Raw genomic sequence first — 8,243 nt, 5'->3', positions numbered from 1 at the left:
TGGGGGTTCTCCGAACTGCACAGAATCTTAGCTAGAGGTTCTTCCGAACCCCCGCGAACCCCCAGCAGTCCACCCTTGAGCTCTTCAAATTCTGACCATAAAAAAGGATCTTACAGCAAATGAGCAGTTCATCTTGGATCACTTGGAATGTTGTCCCAGCCTTTCCAATTAAGTGAAGAAACAAAACGTTTTTGCTAGCCTGAGAACTGACCCAACAAACAGCTAAGTCTTGAACTTTTCTAACAACTAGATCCTCCCCTTCAGGTCTTCCTTTAAAAAAAGGCAATTTGCCAAAGATTAGATATTTATCTTTTTTTTTTTTCTTATACTACCCTGCAATGTCTAGAGGTTGTAAGCAGGTGGGGTAAGATGACACTATAAAGTAATGTCCAAGTTGTTGTTCTGGGACCTTGATACACCAACCACTTGTATGAAATGTGCTGCTGTCTTTGCATTGCGAGAGTTTCACTTCCTGTGGACAATTCCTCCCCACTTTCCATTTTAACATACGGCAAGAGCTTAGCCCTAGAATTGTCATTGGTTCCATGACAAATGATGCTTAAAATCCATCTTCCTCATCCCACTGTTCTCCTGATGTGTTAATCCAAGGGTGTCAAACTCGCGGCGTCACAGCGGCGTCACGTGATGTATTGGGACGTTTTCCCCCTTCGCTAAACCAGGCGGGGACGGGGCCAGCTACGCGACGCATCCAGCCTGCAGAGCCGCGAGTTTGACACCCCTGTGTTAATCTATGGGTCCCATCACTCTCCAGCAGCATGCTTGCTCTAGAGTGATTGTAGACATATTCCAACACATCATAAGAATACCGGGTGGGAGAAGACGGTCTAGAACCTTGGCCTAGTTCTCACCGGGATGGTGAAATTGTCTTGGACTTCACGTATTGAGGCTGTAAGTTGAGAACCTTGTGATGGGAATGTGGCATGCTCAGAACAAAGTGTTTGCATGTAGAAATTGGCATGTGTAGGGGTAGGGTTGGTGACATCTCAGTGGACATACTATCTTGCTAGAAGAAAGTCTTATATGTTATTTGGACAGAATGGCAGTTCTTTTATTTTAAGAGTAGCCTCTTACAGTTTGAAGTGGAAGGTCCTCACTAGTGCAGGGGTCTCCAACCTTGGCAACTTTATGACTTGTGGACTTCAACTCCCAGAATTCCTCAGCCAGCACATGCTGGCTGAGGAATTCTGGGAGTTGAAGTCCACAAGTCATAAAGTTGCCACGGTTGGAGACCCCTGCACTAGAGGACTCTTGCATGGTAATGGACAGAAGGGCTTAAGTCATGTCTATATTTTCTTGAGATGCTAATACCTCTTGCATGGTCTCTAAAAGAGCAGACAAAACCATCCAACTTACCATTACTTTTCCTGGGTCACTTTAAGGAATCTGGTGACCACTGTCTTAGGAATAGAGCCTTGAGCCTTACTCTCTTGAAAGAAACTGAACAAATTGTGTATTAGGGGAAAGTTCCAGGGACTTTTGGGGTGGTTGTTGAAATGATATCAAATAGCTTTGCAACTCATCGTTCCACTTGATAACTTTGTAATGATTTCTGGACAACTTTATTTCTAGAAGAACACCACCTCTGTTGGAAAGCATCAGTTCAAAAGTATGACTCAATTCTAAAGGCAGTATACCAGGGGTCTCCAACCTTGGCAACTTTAAGACTTGTGGACTTCAACTCCCAGAGTTCCTCAGCCAGCTTTGCTTTGCTGGCTGAGGAACTCTGTGTTCTGTCCCCAACCACACGCACACACACCAACAGACGTTCAAGAGTTAAAGACCAAACCAGCCGGCAAAATCCTTTTCCTTATGATAATGGAACTTGGCAACAACCTAGTGGCTGCCTGCCAAGAGTTTATTATTTACAAAGAGGAGAGATAACTTCTCCCCACTTCTGATACATCAAAAGAAACAGCTCAATAATTACGGAGTCAATCAAGTCCAGAGATAATCCAGCAAAGTCTATAGCAAAAAGTCCGGCAATGCAGAATGGCATGGAAGCTTTCAGCTTTGTTCATCACAAGGTTTGACTGACCACCACACTCCCTTTTATATCCTGTGGGGTGTGGTCCAGTGACTCAGCCTAATCTCGGGCACGCCTTTTCTTCTGTTGCACGCGCTTATCTCTGCGACACTGGCGTGGATCCAGCCAAGACTCATTACCCTCATCACTGTCCATCTGTGGCTGCGTGGACGTGCTTGGCCCTAGCCCTATCTCTTGCCCTTCAGTGGACACCAAAGGCATTGCCAGAGAGGAGGGTCCTGGAGAGAGAGGCCTTGCCAACTCCTCTCCTTCACTCTTGGAGTCCTCTCCTGCCAATGACACAGGCTCAGATAACGGAGCCACAACACTCTGGGAGTTGAAGTCCACAAGTCTTAAAGTTGCCAAGGTTGGAGACCCCTGCACTATACTGTTAAATTACTTTGCTTAGGAACGCCACTTGAATCAAGAGAAAGGGTTAGACAAAGAAAATTACTTTGGTTATTGTCAGATGCCATCTCCTAACCCAGGGCTCAGCAACCCGCAGCTCTGGAGCCGCATGTGGCTCTTTCATCCCTCTGCTGTGGCTCCTTGTCGCCGATCAGCTCCACAATTGATAGGGCTTTCGGTTAGGACAGATAGAGGAAAAAGGATGCCGTGCTAGGAGGAGACTCTATGGTGGGGTAACCGGACTTCCAGTCGGCTCCAGAATTGAATGGGAGGCTTGCGTTAGGACCTTTGTGGCTCTTTGAGTGTTTAAGGTTGCCGACCCCTGTCCTAACCCCTGCCTACATTAAAGCGAGATTCTTGGGCGCTGCTTTAAAAAAAAATACCTTCACCAAACTGAACTATACGTGACGTGCCTACACATAGCTTAACGATCTAGTGAGGGCTTGCCTTAACTCTCAATGCATTGGGTTGGAGCAAGGCTAAGTAGTTCAACTCAGGTCCCCTCCCAGATTCGCGGTCAGGTTGGTGGTTAAATCTCAAAGGGGGGGACCAAATTCAGCTAATTTAGTCGGTTGTGACCCCATTGATTTTGCAATCTTTGAAATGTCAAAGTTAATGTCCCACTGAAACAGCCTTTCAGATAAATCATAAAACTCAGGGTCAGGATCAGCTTAATCGTTTAAGAGGAGAGGTTGGCAAAGTAGGTTTGATGGATTCTCCTGAGATATCTTTTCTCTTTCCTTGCAAATTTTGATGGGCAAAAGCACCACATTTCTGAAGCTGCCTGGGCCCTGCCAGCTTGTTTTGTGTTTTTGTGGGGTTTTTTTGCATTGCTTCGGCAGGGAACGTAGAGAATTTTTATTGGAAGATTTTGTAGGACTCTGGCAATATGCCTGACTATGCTGGGTGCCGAAAATTAATCTTGGAGAAATTGCTCCTGGAAAATATATATATATTTGCTCCTGAAAATATATATATTTTGCTCCTAGATATATATATATCCTGGATATATATATATATATCCCTTCTGCTGGGGCACTTCTCTCTGATTCTCCAGTTTGAAAAGAGATATTTTTAGGAGCAGTTTGAATTGAAAAGCTTTGCTGCTGCTCCCCTGAGAAATTACGCTTTCCTAATGCACTGGCTTCGAAACTTTGCTGGAAGGATTGAAACAGGCACTTTACCTATTGCACTTTCCAAATCGGAATAAATCTTGTTCATCGTGTGTGAAGTTCATCTTCTTAATGAGAAATCTTTTGGACCGCCGTCAGGTTCCGCAGAGATTTGATCCATGTTACATTCCAAATTTGCAGGGTCATCCGCCAGAGGAAAAGAGTCAAAAGATGGTAGCGTCAAAAGAGGTGCATCCACCTCTTATCTCTTTCTTTTGCTGCCCTCTCTGTGGACACACCCCCTCACCCTGCAAACCTCTCCAGTAAAGGAAGTGGCAACCACAGGTGACCATTACCTTACTGTAGAGAAGCAAATAATCACAATGAATATACTGAAAAAATATATGCTTCTCATGGAAAAACTATTTAAAAAGCAATAGAATGTTTACCACGACGCCTTTAAGCATTAACTTGCTGCTAAAAATACATTTCTCACCCCGAAGGCAGTACTTCAGCCTTTGCTGTCTTTATTTAAATGCATGTAGCCTGAGAAAAATGTGGTTATAGAATTATAAGCAGCAAAGGAAGAAGGGAAGAATTGCCAGGAGCAAGATTTTTATATTCCATATTATGCAGTCTAGGTGTGATGCTGTGGAATAGAAACTTAACGCTTTTCAGGTAAATTCAATTGTCCTTTGCTTGTTTCAGGAGTGTGTCTTTTCAACAATGCTTTAAAATGAAGGTTGATTGGGGAGCGAAGCGTGTTTCTTGATTTGTGAGTGTGGAGCATTGATATTCCACATTAAATTGCTTGAGTATTAATGACATGTTGGAATTTTAGAAGGGGTGGGGAGAGAATGCATATATGGGAGAAGGAAAATCTATTTGGCAAATAGAGCATATCGCAGGGCTCTCCACACTTGGCAACTTTAAGACTTACGGACTTCAACTGCCACCCTGGTTGGGGAATTCTGGGAGTTGAAGTCCACAACGCTTAAAAGTTGCCAACTTTGGAGACCCCTGCATTAGAGGATATTGCTTTACAGTGACAGGTATAAGTAATTCCTTAAATCCCATAGGTCGATTCACAAAGTAATTTTAACTGCACTGAAATGGATATTTAATTTGGTAGTAGAATGGGGTTCCCTCACAAAAAAAATGTGCGCTCCTAATAATGGTCACTGTAACAACAAAGGAGTCAAAAGAGGACGGATATTAGATGTGGCATCTCAATGAAAGGCCCTACCCACCATCTTGCTTCTCTTGATTTCTTCAAATGGGTGCCGTTGTACTGTAGACCAGACCCAAGCTTGTTCATGAGACAGGTGGACATTCCTAAAATGGCCAAACTGAATGGGCCTTGGGGGCTAATCCATAAAATCGTCTTAAGGAACGCAAAAATTCATCCCCACCTCAACTTCCTGAGGCAAAGGAGGGCTCTCAAGATGTTGTAGGTCTTCATCTCATCAAAATGTGGCAAGGGATTGTGGGAGTTTATAGCTTGTGATCTAAAGCAGGGGTCTCCAATCTTGGCAACGTTAAGCCTGGAGGACTTTAACTCCCAGAGTTGAAGTCCTCCAGGCTTAACATTGCCAAGGTTGGAGACCCCTGATCTAAAGTATAGTAAAATATAGCTCTCCAGATTCTACTGAATTACATCTCCAACCATGCTGGTCTGGAACAGAAGACCTGTGTCTTGTGCTTAACATCTAAAAAAATTAATTAAAAAAATGGAGAGTAACAAGTTGTCTACCCTTACTCCAGGGACTCCTGCCTTCCCTTCCTCCTCTTCCCCTTTTTTTCTTGATTATATAACCCCACTTCATGCCATGAAAGTGACTTGTATGAACAGAACTAGCCATTTTGTAAGGAACAAAGTTGCTATTGGAGGGGAGCAGAAAAAATCTGAAAAGGAAGGAGAGAGAATTTTAAAAAAAGGGGGGTTCTGTGCAAAATATTCAAATTTGAACCATTCTGAATTCTAAACCATTGATTTCCAATTCAAAACAGGTCTTTTCTAGCATTTCAGAAGTGTTGCACTTCAAAAATGTTCGAAAAAAGCCCATTTTGCTTTTGGGCAGCTGTTTCCAGGTTGAAGGAAGCGTTTCAGATTCTAGATGGTCCAAATATGAAACGTTTTACATACTATTAAAGAAACAGCAGAATCATCCTCCTCCTCCTCCTCCTCCTCCTCCTTCAAATATGATGAGGAAGCTTAATTTCCACTTTGAATTGAAGAGGAGCTTGTATGCTTTCCGTTTAATATCTGTCAAAAGCCTAAAGTAAGTAACTGGTATAAATCTAAGCAATTTTTATAAGCTTAAGGTAGATGAATAACAACCCTATCAGCCCATGCAATAGAGTGATTGCAACTCAGTGTGATACTAGATCAAAGTGCACCCCTTTTTAAAAACATCTGGCCTTATAATACTGATGGATCCCACTTGAAATTGAGGGCTGTGGCTTATCTTAAGAAATAATAAAGAAAAATGCATGATTTAATTGTGATTTTTTTCGCACTTTAGATATTTTGTGCCATTTCTATACAGATACATATATATATAAAGTATGTATTTATAATTTAATTTTTTTTTTCCTTTTGGCCAAATGCTGGAATAAACAGTGAGCATATCTGGTATATGTCATTATTTATTTATGAAATTGCAATTATCTTTTTTTTTTTTTTAGAAAGAAAAAAGAAAATAGCCACCGGTGTTCTTATAAAGATTATTTAAAAAAAAGTTATTGCAGCAATGAGAAAAAAGATGCAAGCTATTTTCTCTGCTTATTTTTATAAGTAAGAAAAAAAAATGCATAACATTATAAAACCTGTGGTGGATTCTTTATGAGAGAGAATTAAAAAAAAAAATCTGGCCCCATGTTAAGTGTCTGCCTTCTTCTTTTTTACTAAAAAAACAAATTAATCCTTTTCCTAAACTGCAGCACTGATTGTCCTTTGAAAAATTGCAAAAGAACAAAATGCCTCTTTTGAATTGTCGGGAAGTGGGGTTATTTTCTGCTACTGTATACATCCTTTCAGTGGTGGAATTCAATTTTTTTTTACTACCAGTTCTGTGGGCGTGGTTTGGTGGGCGTGGCAGGGGAAGGATACTGCAAAATCTCCATTCCCTCCCCACTCCTGGGGGAAGGGTACTGCAAAATCCCCATTCCCTCCCCACTCCTTGGGGAAGGATATTGCAAAATCTCCATTCCTACCCTACTCTGGGGCCAGCCAGAAGTGATATTTGCCGGTTCTCTGAACTACTTAAAATTTCCGCTACCGGTTCTCCAGAACCTGTCAGAACCTGCTGAATTTCACCCCTGCATCCGTTCCATTTGATCAGTTGAAGCTGACATGCAGAGTTTGAATCATTGGACGACAGCTAAAAATTCACTTGAGATTGCAGCAGTGGCTTCTCTCCTCTAGGTCAGTGGCTTTCAACCTGTGGTCTGAGGACTTCTGGGGGTACACGATGTCACCACAGTGGGTACACAAAGACTTGAAGAAATGTTATTTAAATCTTGAGTTAATCTTGGGGGTCCGTGACCCACAAAAGTTATTTAAAGGGCAAAGAAAAGGTTGAGGACCAGTGCTCTGGAGCCGCATGTGGCTCTTTCACCCTTCTGCTGTGGCTCCCTGTCACTCAAAATATGCATCACAGCTGCCAATGTGCGACATCTGCCAGCAAGCAATTTATTGAGCTTTTCAACCCCCGGTAGACCAACCATGGATAAATCCAAGAAAAGAAAATTTTCAGAAGAAAACAGAACATTTAGTTCAACTACATATGCTAGTTTTGTGGCCACTCAAGAAATAATCAGGCACGGGAAGGGTTTTGTGGCTCCCGGTGTTTTCTTTTCTGTGGGAAACGGGTCCAAATGGCTCTTTGAGTGTTTAAGGTTGCAGACCCCTGCTCTAGGTCCTATATCATCCAGGTTGTAATTCAAAAACATGCAACTAAAGAAAACTGGAGAAATCAATGGGATCGGGATACACATGAAGTTTGTAGATGTCTGTCTAATAAGGATGCTGAGAGGGACAAAATGCTAGACAAGAGACATTGGAATTGCTTGTTGTTCAATCATCCAGTAATTTCTAAACCATCATTTCACCAGGATTATTACTTCGCGTTCTTGTAAACTCCTACCTGTCTTCAGTGATGACGCCTACCCATCTTCTCTTCCACTCACCTGTTTTTTTGATGGCCTCTTATTTTTTCCAAGGATCAGGTTCTTTCACCAGTGACCCTTTCCTTTGCCTCACACATCCCAAATATGTAAGCTTTGGCTTCATATTTAGCATTTTCAATGAGAAGTCTGGTTTTACTTCCTCTAATTTTGAATGATTTGTTCTTTCAGGATGTCCATCTTTCTCTGGAACTACAATTTGAACATGTTATTTATTTATTTATTTATTTATTTATTTATTCTTTGCTCAGCCTTTCTATTGGTTAACTTTCACAGTCATGTTACAATTGGGTCAACCAATTGTTTAATATGTTTTTTAAACTGTTCTTAATTTTTGTATTCTGTGTGTTTACCTTTGGCTGTTCACCGCCCTGAGTCCTTCGGGAGAAGGGCGGTATATAAATTTAAATATGAATAAATAAATATAAATAAACCATGACCTTGGGAATAGACCATTGAGATTGGAATAGCTATAACAAGAGGGTAGAGAA

This window comes from Pituophis catenifer, unplaced genomic scaffold (genome assembly GCF_029215685.1).
Source record: "Pituophis catenifer annectens isolate HBS135680 unplaced genomic scaffold, rPitCat1.0.hap2 SCAF_12, whole genome shotgun sequence".
Lineage (NCBI taxonomy): Eukaryota > Metazoa > Chordata > Lepidosauria > Squamata > Colubridae > Pituophis > Pituophis catenifer.
The sequence above is the reverse complement of the archived record's forward strand: the minus strand, read 5'-3'. Positions refer to the sequence as shown.